The sequence below is a fragment of the Anabrus simplex genome, chromosome 1, assembly GCF_040414725.1.
Source record: "Anabrus simplex isolate iqAnaSimp1 chromosome 1, ASM4041472v1, whole genome shotgun sequence".
NCBI lineage: Eukaryota > Metazoa > Arthropoda > Insecta > Orthoptera > Tettigoniidae > Anabrus > Anabrus simplex.
The window spans coordinates 249,670,586-249,686,796 of record NC_090265.1 but is presented as its reverse complement, the minus strand read 5'-3'; the positions used below and the strand labels follow the sequence as shown (position 1 = coordinate 249,686,796).

Genomic DNA, 16,211 nt, shown 5'->3' with positions numbered 1-16,211 from the left:
AACATGGTCTATTTAGAATTCTTCTATTGTTTTGTTAGGGCATCTCCATGTCATCTGTTTTCTCGGTAAGTGACGAAAGTGTGTTGACATCAGTTGGAGGTTGTGGTTATCACATAGTTCAACGAGGCGTTCTCCATTCTTGTTGGTTCTTTTGTGTGCTGGATAGAACCCAACAACTGTCCTGTGTTTCCGTTCACGTCCTACCTGTGCATTAAAATCACCCATTAAGATCTTGACGTGGTGTTTTGGGATTTTCGCTAATCTGGCATCCAGGACGTTCCAGAATCTATCTGTTGCCTTCCAGATCTTTTTTGTTTTGTTCATTAGATGGAGCATGTGCATTGACTAGCGTATATGTTTTATTTGCAAAACGCAAGGATAGTAGGCATAGCCTATCATTAACAGCTTCAAAATTTGAGACTGACCTAAGGATTCTGATGTTGACAGCAAAAGCTGTACCGAAGATAGGGGTATTTTTCATTACTCTCTTATGGGATTTGCTCTTGAAGAACCGATACCCTTCAGACTCAAATGTATCTTCGTCAGTGAAGCGAATTTCTTGCAGAGCCATTACGGCGATTTTATTTTCGTGGAGGGCATTGGTCAGCTATTTCATCTTACCAGTTTGTATTAGACTGTTTATGTTGAACGTTGCCAAAAAAGTCTTAGATATGGGTTTCAGCTTTCGTGACTGTTCAGGATTTCCAAGACGCTCCGACTGGTCTTTAGCATGATGTTGCATCCAACCAGAATCCGAACGGGATGCATGCGTCGTTTGTCGGCGACTGTGGATTTCTTTGAAAAGTTGCCACCTGGGGTATTAACCCTTTCCGCTCGTGTCGACCTGAGGTCGACAGCCGTCATTCAGCGTTATAGCTCGTGTGTCGACCCTGAGTCGACACAATGTTTCGCTGCTCGTTGTTAGGTTACCTGGAATGCCAGGGCTTTTGTACTTCGTTTCGTAAGTGCTGGTCCCTTCCGGAAACCGAAATAAACCAAATGGGTGTATTTTAGTTTCTCTTTGCTTGGCAAAATTGCTCCATTTCCTTGACAATGGAAAGCAGTCGCGTGAAGCAACATGGCGGCGCACAGTCTGACCGAAGCTGAGATTCTTGCGTCTATTTCAGCGGATTTTTTTATAGTGACCATGAAAGTGATGAAAATTTTGAATCTGGCGATGAAAGTGATATATCTATTAGTGATTCAAATGGCGATATTGATATCAGCATCGCAAGAAATCATGGAGAGGCGATAGTATTTTGACTCGTCCCGGTCCCAGTCATACATTGCTGACTTCAAACATACCTTGGAGATCGCGGAGAACGGGTGATGCAGGATTACCCAAATTTCCTTACAGATTAATCAGTGTATTCATAAATTGTGGCAATAGACTTAAAATAGAACTACAGTACTGGTAGCTATTTTTTACTGATCAGTTGATAACCTCTATTGTCCACGAGACAAACAAATTTGCCGAAATGAAGTTATAGCAAAATACTCCACTTCAGAATAGATCTATCTGGTTTTCTTGGAAAGCTGTGACATTAGAAGAGCTGAAGGCATTTATTGGTGTAATTATTAACATGGGGATGAACAGTAAGGCAGAAATGCCGGATTATTTTAGTGCAGACTGGTTGGGTAAGCAAGCAGGGCTCCATCCAAGCATTTGCTTTGAACGCTTCCACACACTAAAGACATACCGTTAAGAAAGTGAAAAACATGATTTTGTGTCATGTACAGACCATACATTCATTAATTTTGTAGTTTCTTCCTGCATATATTGTTACAACCAGTACTTAACACCAGGTTTTAAAATAAGAAGAATGCTGACAGAAATAAATACGAGTTGGGAGAAATCAGGACGTACAAATAATTCGAGTGGAAAGGGTTTACTTCATGTCTTTGTTTTACCATCATGCTTGAGAAGCTTTAGCTTAGCTTGGAGCAAATTGCTCATTCTGAATACAACCAAGGTTGTTAGCCCTGGAGGGCCTCAAGATGTTCTCCGGCTGCGGGCAGGCATTTCCTCCTTACCCGAATCATTATGGTTTTCCCGCCAACACTCGGGTGGCTGAGTGCAGGGGTTTCCCACTGGGCGATGGGTTCGCCACATCCCTATGCCAAATATTATTATTATTATTATTATTATTATTATTATTATTATTATTCCTATTGCTCATGGTAAAATGTTTCATAAAATTTGTTGTACAATTAATTTTATAAAAATTTGTTGAAAAGAATTGTGTTGCTCACGAAAAAAATTATTTTATAAAATCCGTGGAAGCATCAGGATGGCCATCTATGAACTCACTTCTTAACTAAGATGTGTATGTGCTGCCATCTATCGATAAATTTTTAAACCAAGAATAAGCAATTCAACTTACAGTGTGTTTGAGAGTATGGCTCCAACAAACAAAGCAAAACTTGCTGCTTTAGCTGCAATTATATGTTGTACAGTGGTAAAAAGGAAGAAAAGAAATGCCAGGAAATGCTGGACTCTGGATTGGATCAAACGAAGAGAAGAAGGTAGAGGATTGCTGTCCTTGGTCGAAAATTACTTGAGGTTAGAAGACCAGCATTCATATAGGAATTAGGCGAGTGTGTTTTCTGCCTCTCTTCTTGCATTTCTGTTGTGGTAAGGTGGCGTCTTAACTTCGTACAAACAAGGATATTTCTGTTATTCATCAGTAAAACACTTTAACAGCTTCCTTAGTCCATCCGGATCCTGCGATTTTAGAAAGAAGTGTTTGTTTACAATCGAACTTCACAATCTTCTCACGGCGTACCGCCAGCATCATCGTGATGTCAGTTTCGCTGATTGGTTCATTCCGTAAAATTAATTTTACGGAATAGAACATGTCCTATTTTATGAAAAGTTTTATCAAAGGTTTTATAAAACTTGAATTTGACCGTGAGCAACAGAAATTTTATAAAATTAAATTACGGTACAATAAATTTGACAGAAAATTTTACCGTGAGCAGCAGGCATTATTATTATTATTATTATTATTATTATTATTATTATTATTATTATTATTATTATTATTATTACATTTTACAATTTGCTTTACACCACATTAACACAGATAGGTCTCATGACGACGATGGGAGAAGAAAGGGCTAGGAGTGGAAAGGAAATGGCCGGAGCTTTGATTAAGGTACAGCCCCAGCATATGCTTGCTGACGACAGTGGGATTCGAACCCACTATCTCCCGGATGCAAGCTCACAACTGCGCGCCCCTAACCGCATGGCCAACTCACTCGGTCCTCAAATTCTGATGACAAGCAAGTTGATAAGGATTTTTCACCAGCCGCAGATGCAATAAGTCTACAATTGTTTAAACAGTCGGAGTTGAAAGATCTGATATGAAACCTTGGTCTCGTGAAGAAACAAAGTGAACTGCTACGGTAACGATTGAAAGAAAAATCCTCTTGCACCTGGAACTATCTTTTCTCAGTATAGACAGAAATAAGGAGTTCAGGAAGTATTTCAAGAAGGAAAATGATCAGATCTACTGCTGTGACATTCCAGGATTGATAGAACAGCTAGGGAGGGATTACAATCTGGAAGAATGGAAATTGATTGTGGATTTGTCTAAGAGGAGCTTAAAGGCTGTACTACAGTACTTCTTTTTGTGGATTTGTCGAAGAGGAGCTTAAAAGCTGTACTACAGTACTTCATAATGGAAACATTCTAGCTTTGATTCCTGTGGCACATTATTGTATTTGCATGGGTTGTTTCACAATGCAATTTAAACTAGGGTAACCGTTGCCTAGGAAACTTTGAGCGGAAGAACCGGAAACAATAGTTCAATGATTCATTTAGCACAACTCCCACCAAGTTAATGGGACAATTTGTTCATGAGAAAGAGGACATGTACTATGGCATGTTTTGTCGTCCGTTATATCGTCACGCGCAGCATGCGCTTATGTTATCCATCCACTATGCATCCACTGTCAATTCGCTCAGTTAAGAGGTGGCCGGAGTCAGTTCTAGATCCACATTTTATTTCAAAATATCGTCACTACTAACTCCACTGATAGTTACATCGCGGGTGCATAGATGTCAGTAAGAAAGGCCAAGGCCGAGCGAGCGATTCTCCTCTCACCCTCCAGCGTCACAGTCTGTCACCAGGAAGTTGTGATACAGTACTTGCACGGAGCTGATGGTGTTGACATTTGTACGGAATGCGAAACATTCCAGGAAATTATTGAGCATGGGTTAGTGCTGAGCAAAACATTCAAAATAAGGTACTGTTTCTGACAAAAATAAATGAAATGGCATATGGCTTTTAGTGCCGGGAGTGTCCGAAGACAAGTTCGGCTCGCCAGATGCAGGTCTTTTGATTCGACATCCGTAGGCGACTTGCGCGTCGTGATGAGGATGAAATGATGGGGACGACACATACACCCAGCCCCCATGCCAGAGAAATTAACCAATTATGGTTAAAATTCCCGACCCTGCCGGGAATCAAACCCGGGACCCCTGTGACCAAAGGCCAGCATGCCGGACACAGTTTCCGATGTTGAAATGGAGTAGTGCATCCACCCCGTCCCTGCCTCACGTCTTTCCCTGTACCGGCCAGTCAGTGATACATAATATAATTCTATCCAATGAAAATACAAACTGACATAACAGAAGTTAATTCATTTACGCATTTTTTAGTCACACAGTGATACTTTGGACATACGATAAATATAGTAACGCGACCAAGAACGGAATTTTCCAACAACCCTGAGTAAAAAAAAAGCCTTACAAATTTATAACAGTTTTTTTTTTCCCCTTGGAAACAAACAGTTCTGAAATATATAAACAATGTATAAAACATCCCATTGCATATTGTGTTAAAATTTGAATTCAATCAAATAACTTGTTTTCGGAGACACAGAGGTGCTGGAATGTTGTCCCGCAAGCGTTCCTTAATGTGTCGACCTTCCAATACCACCGCACTGAGCCAGGATTGAACCTGCCAAGGGGCAGAAAACCTGCGTTACAACCTTCGAGCCGTTGTCAGTCTCTTTGTCTTTACAAAGACGGATTTGAAGTCTTATGTTTTCGTATAAGTTTTACATAATAATTGTTACAGGATCTAAATATCCATTAGTTCTGTATTTCATGACTTGAGTGGAGTGTAATTAGAGTAACTACTAAGCTCAAAAAAATACCACTTCATTCTCGCTCTCGGTGAAGTCAGGCGCTTTAGCCAATAGCAACGCTGCTCACCGGAATGACCTATCTGACCTGTGAGTTAGTCCAGTTATGTTGGAAAACCCCATTTCCAAGAAATACAAGGATTGTAAATGACGGTTTTGTATACCTACCCATTATGAAACTCAGAAACGGTGCTGGTAAAGAACGCAACAGCTGAGGGGCACTGCAACTTCCCTCTGTAGGTGGGGGTAGTAGAATAACACCCACAGTATCCCCTACCTGTCGTAAGAGGTGACCAATGATGTAGATGCAAAGCGGGCCCCATAGGCTCTGAACTTGGGAGTCTGGGTTGGCAACCACGGAGCCCTTAGCTGAGTCCTAGCTTTATTTCCACTTGTGCTGGGCTCCTTACTTTCATATATCCTCCTTCTTCAAGTGACATCTCTTTTTTTTTGCTAGTTGCTTTACGTCGCACCGACGCAGATAGGTCTTATGGCGACGATGGGACAGGAAAGGGCTAGGAGTGGGAAGGAAGCGGCCGTGGCATTAATTGAATCGATTTCAGAAAGCAGTCAAGTGCCAAAAAATGGAAAAATGAGTTAATGGCAGAATATGTTACTATGAGGGTATACACACATTTTGGTGCTGAAACCAGTCAAGAAACGTCGTCCTATAATGGTCAGGCATTACGTTGGATTTCGTATTTAGTTCAGAAACACCGCTTGGTTGGTTTCTGCGGTAAACTGCTGGTACCTTTCCGGTTGGCGCTGCTGTTCTGAATCCAGAATAACCAGCTGTTCATCTGTTTTTGTTGTCGTTGTGCTTCTGGAATCGCATGTTCCTAGTTTTGTGAACAACTGATTCAAAAAGTGTTTCTTTTGTTTAGTGCAGTGTTTTTTATATTCTTAGTGATATGTCTGAAAATTCAGAAGCGGGTTCGAATCCCACTGTCGGCAGCCCTGAAGATGGTTTTCCGTGGTTTCCCATTTTCACACCAAGAAAATGTTGGGGCTGTAACTTAATTATGGCCACGGACGCTTCCTTCCAACTCCTACGCCTTTCCTATCCTGTCGTCGCCATAAAACCTATCTGTGTCGGTGTGACGTAAAGCCACTACTGTAGCAAAAAAAAAATCAGAAGACGAACCTGTATCTAAAAAGGAAACGAGGAGTGGTAGACAAACAAACTCACACGCGTAGTATTATTTGGAATGCAAGGGTAAAAGGATAAGGTTATATTTCTTACTAAGACAAGGAAGTACCTGGTCTGAACCCTACACTATTCTTTGTTATTGTTTTAGGTGCCCATCAATATCAAGAAGATACGTGAACTAAATGCCTTAAAACCTTACCTGATGGAATATGAACACTTTTGTGACAGCATTTTACAATGGCCTACAACGGAGACAGAATGTGCCGTGGAGTTTGTTTATGCGGACTGATTACCTCCTGTCATGATGAGCAGGCATTGCTGATTTCATCCTTCTGTATCAGCAATACATTCTAAACCTATTAAAATATGTTTTTTTAACAAATATATGGTTTATGACAAAATCCCTTCAAAATTCAAGAATTATCACATAAAAATATGTTCGCAACACTAGTTTATTTCAGAAACCAGTTAAGTGGAATTTTTTTCAGTTTTCTTTTTACAGCAAAGTTAATAAGCACAAAATATTTTTCCTTAGATAGAAATTATTGATTGTGGCGACGTTTAGTAAATTCTCAAGAGGCTTGCAGACTGAACGCTGAAAGGCATAACAGTCTATAATGATAATGTATGTATGTATGTATGTAGAAATTATTGAGAGATATAATACTTTCAAGCTAAAATATTAAAACCCCTACCATAACATATTGTCTGATGCTAGACAGTTTCTTTCATTTTCCAAAAAATGACAGACTTGGCGCTTGACTGGTTTCTGAAATAATCAATTCAATTAAGGTACAGCCCCAGCTTTTCCTATCCTCTATGCTACATTTCCCTTTCCTACCTTTTCCCTTCCTCCAACTTTCACACATCTCAGCAACAGTTCCCTGTCCCTCATCTTCCTTCTGTTGTTCTACCTGGAGTGACTGTTACCGATTTTGCACAGACACCTGTCCTGAATTCTGATCCTGAATAGAGCCCTTAGCCTGCAATCTCCTTCCCCTTACAACATTAGACCACCTATCTTCTACAACTCCCCACCTTCCTTTCCCTCCCTCTTGTACACCCACTGTAACCTGTTTAAGGGAGTCCTAATCCTAATTATCTCATTCAAACTCTCCAACTCCTCACTCATACTACTTATAAGGGGAGTGTGTATGCGAGGATCCTCAGAAGGCAGAAGTATTCAGTCAGCAGTATGTACAGATTGTTGGTTACAAGGACAATGTTCATATAAAGGAGGAGACTAATGTTAAAGAAGTATTAAAATTTACATATGATAACAATGACACAATAAGATACAAAAGTTGAAAACTAGAAAAGCAGCTGGAAATGATAAGATTTCTGAGGATATAGTAAAGACAATGGGTTGGGATATAGTACCATATCTGAAGTACTTATTTGATTATTGTTTGGTTGAAGGAGCTGTATCAAATGAATGGAGAATTGCTCTAGTAGCCCCTGTGTATAAAGGAAAGGGTGATAGACATAAAGCTGAAAATTACAGGCCAGTAAGTTTGACATGCGTTGCATGTAAGCTTTGGGAAGACATTCTTTCTGAATATATTAGACATGTTTGCAAAATTAATAACTGGTTCAATAGAAGGCAGTTCGGTTTTAGGAAAGGTTATTCCACTGAAGCTCAACTTGTAGGATTCCAGCAAGATATAGCAGATAATCGGATCCAGGAGGTCAAATGGACTATATTGCGATTGACCTGTCTAAAGCATTTGATACGGTGGATCATGGGAGACTACTGGCAAAAATGAGTGCAACTGGACTAGACAAAATAGTAATTGAATGGGTTGCTATATTTCTAGAAAATAGATCACAGAGAATTAGAGTAGGCGAAGCTTTATCTGACCCTGTAATAAGAGAGGAATTCCTCAAGGCAGTATTATTGGACCTTTATGTTTTGTTATATATATAAATGATGTGAGTAAATAAGTGGAATCAGAGGTAAGGCTTTTTGCAGATGATGATGATCTGTGTAGAGTAATAAATAAGTTACAAGATTATGAGCAACTGCAACGTGACCTCGATAATGTTGTGAGATGGACAGCAGGCAATGATATGTTGATAAACGGGGTTAAAAGTCATGTTGTGAGTTTCACAAATAGGAAAAATCCTCTCAGTTTTAATTACTGCATTCATGGGGTGAAAGTTCCTTTCTGGGTTCATTGTAAGTAGCTAGGTGTTAATATAAGGAAAGATCGTCATTGGGGTAATCGCATAAATGGGATTGTAAATAAAGGGTACAGATCTCTGCACATGATTATGAGGGTGTTTAGGGGTTGTAGTAAGGATGTAAAGGAGAGGGCATATAAGTCTCTGGTAAGACCCCAACTAGAGTATGATTCCAGTGTATGGGACCCTCACCAGGATTACCCGATTCAAGAACTGGAAAAAATCCAAAGGACTCCATTAGTTCTGGGTGATTTCCGACAAAAGAGTAGCGTTACAAAAAATGTTGCAAAGTTTGGGCTGGGAAGAACTGGGAGAAAGAAGATGAGCTGCTCAACTAAGTGGTATGTGTAGGATGCTATACATATAGCATCTTCAGTACGGATCAGTAATGATATTTATCACTTGCAACGAGTGGTATGTTCCAAACTGTCAGCGGAGAGATGGCGTGGAATGACATTAGTAGACGAATAAGTTCAAGTGGCGTCTTTAAAAGTAAGATCACAATATGAAGATAAAGTTGGAATTCAAGAGGACAAATTGGGGCAAATATTCATTTATAGGAAAGGGAGTTAGCGATTGGAATAACTTACCAAGGAAGATGTTCAATAAATTTCCAACTTCGTTGAAATCATTCAAGAAAAGGCTAGGAAAACAATATATAGGGAATCTGCCATCTGGGCGACTGCCCTAAATGCAGATCAGTATTGCTTGATTGATTGATTGATTGATTGATCAGATAGAGACTTTGCCAAAATCAAGAAGTACAGTAGAAGTCTGCTATAGCGAGTATGGCATATAACGGGAATCCTGTTATAACAACAATTTTTTGCTGTCCTTTCAAAATTTCTATATTAAACTGTGTATTATCGTTCGGTTACAGCGAGAGCCCTATCACTGACGCATCCGTTATTACGAGTGATTAAGTGCGCGCAATTTTTTTCTGTTACCAGTATTTATGCACCCCAGCGATTATGTTGCATGTGATCTATTACCTTCAGTATCGATTCCTCGCTATTTTCACTAGCAAGTTGTCTCGTCGACAATAAAAGGCGACGTTGCACGTGACAACTCTCATGATTGGCCCATAATGAAACTGACTATAAGCAAAATAACCGTCGACAGCTGTTTCATAACAAAAATTTGAAATGAAAGAGGATAACACGTTTTTGTAATAAATGCGTAAATAACGTGGCTGATAGTAGTTGTCAATTTGTTAAAATATAAGGCTGAAGTAAACTATACCGAGCTCGATAGCTGCAGTCGCTTAAGAGCCGCCAGTATCCAGTATTAAGGAGATAGTGGGTTCGTACCTCACTGTCGGTAGCCCTGAAGATGGTTCTCTGTGGTTTCCCATTTTCCCTACAAAAGGGTACATGTTCCTGTATTTTTAAAGGACTTTACAAATACCAAGTTTCTTGTCTGTAAGATGTTTTGACACATGCTGTAGATATACCGGTACTTGTTCAAAAATCACCCAGTTTTTCAATTCCTATCCCATCGTCGCTATAAGAACTATCTGTGTTGGTGCAACGTAAAGAAACTTATAAAAAATAATTTAAATAGTAAACTACTGCTTAATTTTAATGTTATATACTGAAATTAAGTAAAGTGATATACATAAATATATGGCAGAGTACATCACTGATTTCAGAGGATACTTCATATATTCTCGCATCTAATTAAATTTCGGAAAGGCTATTCACATGTTCATTTTTAACGAGGAAATTATCATTTCTCTAAAAGCGTTTCAAATATCATGACACATATACAGCGACGCCGTTTGAAGAAGAAAACTGAAATGTTTGCCACAGAAGCCTCTGGAGCGATACCGACCTTCTCCGAATCCAAGACAATGTTTTTTTCTCAGAATGTCATGCGAAAAATTAGGGGTTGTCTTGCATTCGCGGCGTAACAATAATGAATACCCCTGGTAACTACCGCGGTAACCACGCTACTTCTTTTCACCCCCGCACGCAAATCAAAACTCGTTGACAATAAACGACCGCCTCTTTATACATTGCTAGCTGCGACAACAGGTTGTACAGTGCCTGTGTGTAATGTCAGTGGACTCGGGAAATAGTGAAGAGAGAGAATGGTGTTCTATTAGCCTCTACAAAAACGTTTCTCGAATCTGCAGAACGGCATCAAAACATGCAAGTCTTAGAATTCTTAGAAAAGCCACGGGTACACAGTGGCAGAGTTATAACGCGTCTATTGTACCTGATGCTTAGTAAAATTAAGTTTTATAGACAGCAGGAACATTTTCTTGATGGATAGTCGTATTGTAGTAAAGTTACAGGGTCTTTTCTTTAGCATGCTCGGCAGTACCACTCAGAGCACGGCACGGCTGGCGCAATGACACTTGTATAATGCGCGCTTTTCCTCCCCACTACTCACGACAATTCACACTTACAGAAATCCATTTCTAGTGAAACTATTAGTCTAAAACCTACCTGGCATTACAATGGATGTTCAAAATGTTGTCCCTCAGCTGTCACACACGCCTGACACCTCGTAAATAGGTTTGCAGACACTCGACGAATCTCAGCTCGTGTGATGTTCGAAATAACTTGTGTAATGTTCTCTTGTAGTTCTTCTCTTGTGTGAGAATTGTTCACATACACTTTTCCCTTCAGCATCCCCCACAGGTAATAATCGCAGGGATTTAAATAAGGAGATCTAGGGGGATAATTAACCACACGATCTTCAAAAACTTCCCGTATTACCTCCATAGACCGATTAGCAGTGTGTGCCGTCGCATTATCTTGCATAAAGTAACCATTACTCCTTTCTTCTTCCGTCAGCTCTTGAAATAATGGTCTGAGAATGAGGTCTATATACCGATCAGCATTTATTGTTTCACAGAAAAATATAGGCCCTATAATTCTGCGAGCACTTATTGCGCACCAAACTCCTATTCTTACATCGTGAAGTGGACAGACATGCAGCTGGTGGGGATTTTCTGCACACCAGTAGCGATCATTTTGACTATTTACATAGCCACTTAAGTGTAGTCATGCTTCATTACTATAAAATTAAAGTTCTGGGTCAACACACCCATCGTGAACTGACTGAAGCAACCAGTTACAATACCGAACCCTAGCGAAACTGTCAGCTGTCAGGTCCTCTTAAATATTGGGCAGGGGTGGGTTTGTACGGTTTTGCTTTTAACAGTTTTGTTGCTTTGTGGGCAGAAGATAATGACACATTAGCTTGTACGGCGAGACGCGACAGGGATTTTGTTGGAGTTCTTTCCAAGATAGCTCCTATTTCGTCAAGCTTTTCCTCTGTTAAAACGGTTTGTCTCCTGCATGATTTCTTGTTAAGAATGGACCCGGTGGTGCAGAACTTCTTTACTAATCTACGTACCGTACTCCTATGGGGATGGAGGATTCCAGGAAATTTGTGAATGAATCGAAAGCAGCATTCTGTATAAGAAGAATGCTTCACATAGCACAACACAATGAATACACGCTGTTCTACTGTATACATCACTCATTAAATGAAGCAATATGTCTCTCGGCAAATGAGTCACTCTGCCGCGCTGTTGCCTTCCATGTGTTTTCTCTTGACATACGGAGCAGGCCATAAAAAAGACCCTGTACATCGAACAGGTATTGCCGGCAAATTATCAACGGGTTCTCCTCGATATTATGATACCAATTTTAAGTTAATGGTTATTAAACACTCAGAAATGTAGAATAATTGTGCAGCCGCAAGAAAATATGGCATAGGCTTAACTAAAGCCAATATTTGGCGTTAGTGTGAAGACAAAGATAGCTTAAAAAAAGCATACTGTATGAAAAATGCATTCAGTGGCCCGCAACAAGGACGCTTTAAAGAAGTCAAAGATGAAATTGTAAAGTATGTGCACGAAAAGCTCAAGGGCAGAATGGCCATACCGTGGTGCAATAAACTCGATCGTTGACCTTCAACGTCCACGATTAGGCCTATATATCGCCAGCCGCTGAAGTTCGTCGAACCCGGCAAGCGAGACGTGTGTGTAGTGGTAGCCGGTTATACCTGACGCTGAGTAAAAGTAACAGTTTTATAGCCAGCAAGAATATTTTCCTGATGGATCATCGTATTGTACAGGTGCATTGAATAGGTATTGCCGGCAATAATTGCGTCTTGGGAGGTGTGCTAAGTCCCAACTGACGAGCCCAATTTAGCACACAAGGGCGAAACGCAGGCAACCAAGAATGAGTTAGCTGGAAAATTTATAATGTCCAATAACGGACCATTATATTGGTATTATAAATTTACTAATTCAGGACAAATATTTTAAGTTCCCTATGGGAATCAACATCTATATCATCTGATGGCCAGGCAGGCATCAGTTTTTGGAAATGAGACATAGCTCTCATAGTGCATTGGCACTGCTGGTGGCTTCAAGTAGCCTATGCGGTGGCCTCCACGGTATGCACTAGCCTTGCGTCTTGGGAGGTGTGCTAAGTCCCAACTGACGAGCTCAACTTAGCACACGAGGGCGAAACGAAGGCAACCAAGAATGAGTTAGCTGGAAAATTTATAATGTCCAATAACGGACCATTATATTGTAATTATTAATAATTGTAGAGACACAATAAAAAATAAAAAAGCATAACGAAAGCCAATGTTCAGCGTCTAAAAGTGCGTACTGTACAACAAAGGCGTTGATTTTACAAAGCACTTTTTAAGCCTGAATTAAACTTTTTGAAGGAAAAAAGGGGGGCTCGTCTTGGAATTGGAGAAATACGGTACTATAGTCTTTTTCAGAATGGAATTAAACACACAATGCACGAAAAATAACAAACAGGTAATCCAGTGTGGATATCATCTGCAGAAACACAAGTTTTGAAAAAACTGATTGCCGTTTCATACCGATTTTAATGTGTATGCGATTTTTCCGACTTTCATACAAAATCTAGAGAAATGAAAAATCGGGTATAACAACAATCCGTTAGAGTGAGTAAATTTTTCGCTGTTATGAATTCTCGTTACAACAAACTTCTACTCTACTAATCACCTGAATGTGTACAACCGTATGATAAATGTAAGAAATTTATTGTAAGATTACTTTCAATACAGATTCGCAATGATTTTCATTACTTGTAATGTGTACAACTTTGCCGAATGGAAATATATCATTCAAGAATGTGGGAGACAGAAGAAGTTTAGTGTAACAGACATGAAACAAGACAAATTTTATGACCTGGCTGCACTGAACACTAGTAAAAAAAAAACCTGTGTAAGTGGCATGGAATTCAAATTCACAGATGTGATTTGTTTCAAATTTGAAGCAACTAATCCATGGCTTATCTCACTAAAAACAAGAGTGAATATGGATTTTGAAGACTGTAACATATGAATAAGAGGCAACACCACAACATGACCTTGAATCAAAAGTACACTACTGTGTGAAAAGTAAAGAAAAACAAACTGCAAAATGTGTTGAAACTCCTGGACTATGTCCCACCTGTCAATCACCAGTTCTATCTCAGCTTGATTCCTGACTCTGAAGACAATGTTGAAGAGGTGTAAGTAAGAAGCTGCTGATCTGTTAGTTTTAATGTTATGCATGTGCACTTACAGGTTCCTAATATTTCATATTCTGGAGGAGGAGGAGGAGGAGGAGGAGGAGGAGGAGGAGGAGGAGAAGAAGAAGAAGAAGAAGGAGGAGAAGAAGAAGAAAACCCATCACAGTGAAAAGATACGAACAGACCTTTTCCTATAACGGATTTATGTTGATTTTAATTTCTCTTCAGTTGACAGTTACACCCCGATTTTTAATACTACCAGTTCAAATAATATTGATAGAAATGTTATTTTAACTGAAGATTGTGGTGTTACTTTTCGTTTCTGATTAAAAGAGTTAAAATATTGGAAACTGTTTCATGATCATAAATGTTCCTAACATAAGTGTCACTCCCACTGGGGCAATAAAATGCCAAGCGACATTATTCTATGACACGGTATTAAAAGTATTGACTTTTGACGCTACATAAAACAGCCTAAAATAAATTATGCCTGTACATCACATACAGCTATTAATACGTCATTCCCATGAATGGTATGATTTCACATTTTGAACAAACTTCCTAACTGCTCTCCCTTAAAATTAAGAAAATGTTGCTCGACACTGCTGGCCCCGTGCTGTAGGGGTAGCCTGCGTGCCTCTTACCTGGAGAGGCAGGTATGGTCTAGAAAGCCAAGGATAACGGCTGAGAAGATTTGTTGTGCTGACCACGACACCTCGTAATCTGCAGGCCTTCGGGCTGAGCAGCAGTCACCTGGTAGGCCAAGGCCCTTCAACACTGTAGTGCCATGGGGTTGGTTTGTTTTTTGTTGCTTGGCACTCTTTTGCCCCAATCCTGTTTATTTATCCAAGAGGCATTCCGGGAGAATTTTGATGGACCAGAGAGCAGAACATCATGCAACTAGCCTCTGCCGATGACCTATGGCCTGTTTCTGGTAAATCAAAGTTACCTGTGAGTTACCTAAATGCGCTTGTAACTTTAACTGCACTGTTAACTTTAATGAGTTTCCGGAAACTTAAATCCAAATTTATAAGTCCTGGTAATATACAGAACAGTTATCTTCATGTTTAGTATCTCTTGTCATCCAGTAGATGTCTCTTATGCAAATGTTTTTAGGGTTATTTTGGTAATACAGTATATAGTTACTTTTACTAGCAGAAGTTTTCTACAGTGAAAAATGGATGGCAAATATGAACAGTCATCTCAATCAATCTGATTTAACATGTAATAATCTCTCATAATATGAATATATGTACGATCTAATAATGCAAAGATATATTTCCCCTTCTTTCTTGTCACAGGTGTAGAATATATTGGAAGTGGAGTGTGTTTATTGAAGACTTTGTTTGCAAACCTTCCGTAGTTCTTCCTGTATGATCTGAAGTGCGGTGATAGAATATTTTATTTGTATTCCATTCAGGTACCTAACCTGTACAGTGTAAGAAATATTTGTACATAGGTTGGTTGTAAATAGTAGATTTCAGTTCTATATTTACTGGAAGTATCCAGAAAGTTGTTACATGAATTTTTGAACAGGGTGTGTTGCCTTTTGTTGGTTATGTATTCTAGAAAGTATTTTCTGACTGTTCTGGAAAGGGAAGATTCAAGATCGTGCGTATTCGAGAAAGTATTTTAAGTTCGCGACTGAAGTAAAAGTTGTGATTGGTGAATCTGGGTGGCGATAGGTGGACTCATGCGTTCTGATTGGCTACTCCAAGGCCAGGGTTTCCGTTACAAAGAGAGCGAGGCAGCATTCGTGGTCTGTCTTCGTCGGATTGTGGTCTGTCAGCAGTCTATCTGGTTGTCCGAAGTTTTGACGTTGTCTCGCTACCGGGATGGGCCACCTTGTGGGTGAGCACTCTTGATTTCCGTTCCAGCTTAAATTTCCTGTAATGTTAGCTTGCTTTTTCATACGGGAGTCTGCCCTAACCTCACCTAGATTCACCACTTAATTATTTATGATGCCTTAGCTTTTTAGCTGGGCTTGCCTGTTTGTTTACGAGGCATTCCCCGTTCCTTGCTTCGCTAAATATGTAAATTGTAGTTTGTATATTTACCTTGGGGTTTTGCCTCTGGTAGTTCCGTGTCACTTGATGTACGCCAGAGTTTTTGAAAAGTACGTTTAATTTCACTGTGAATTGTAATAGTGTATTACTTTTCTTCTTACCTACTAAATTGCATTGTACAACTGGATTTGTAACTAG

General features: G+C 39.7%; 1 protein-coding gene across 3 annotated transcripts in view; it reads right to left on the bottom strand.

The window, feature by feature from the left end:
- The window catches only part of LOC136886409 (uncharacterized), a 314,687-nt gene that overhangs the window by 152,669 nt on the left and 145,807 nt on the right, over positions 1-16,211 (bottom strand). The window lies entirely within an intron of this gene.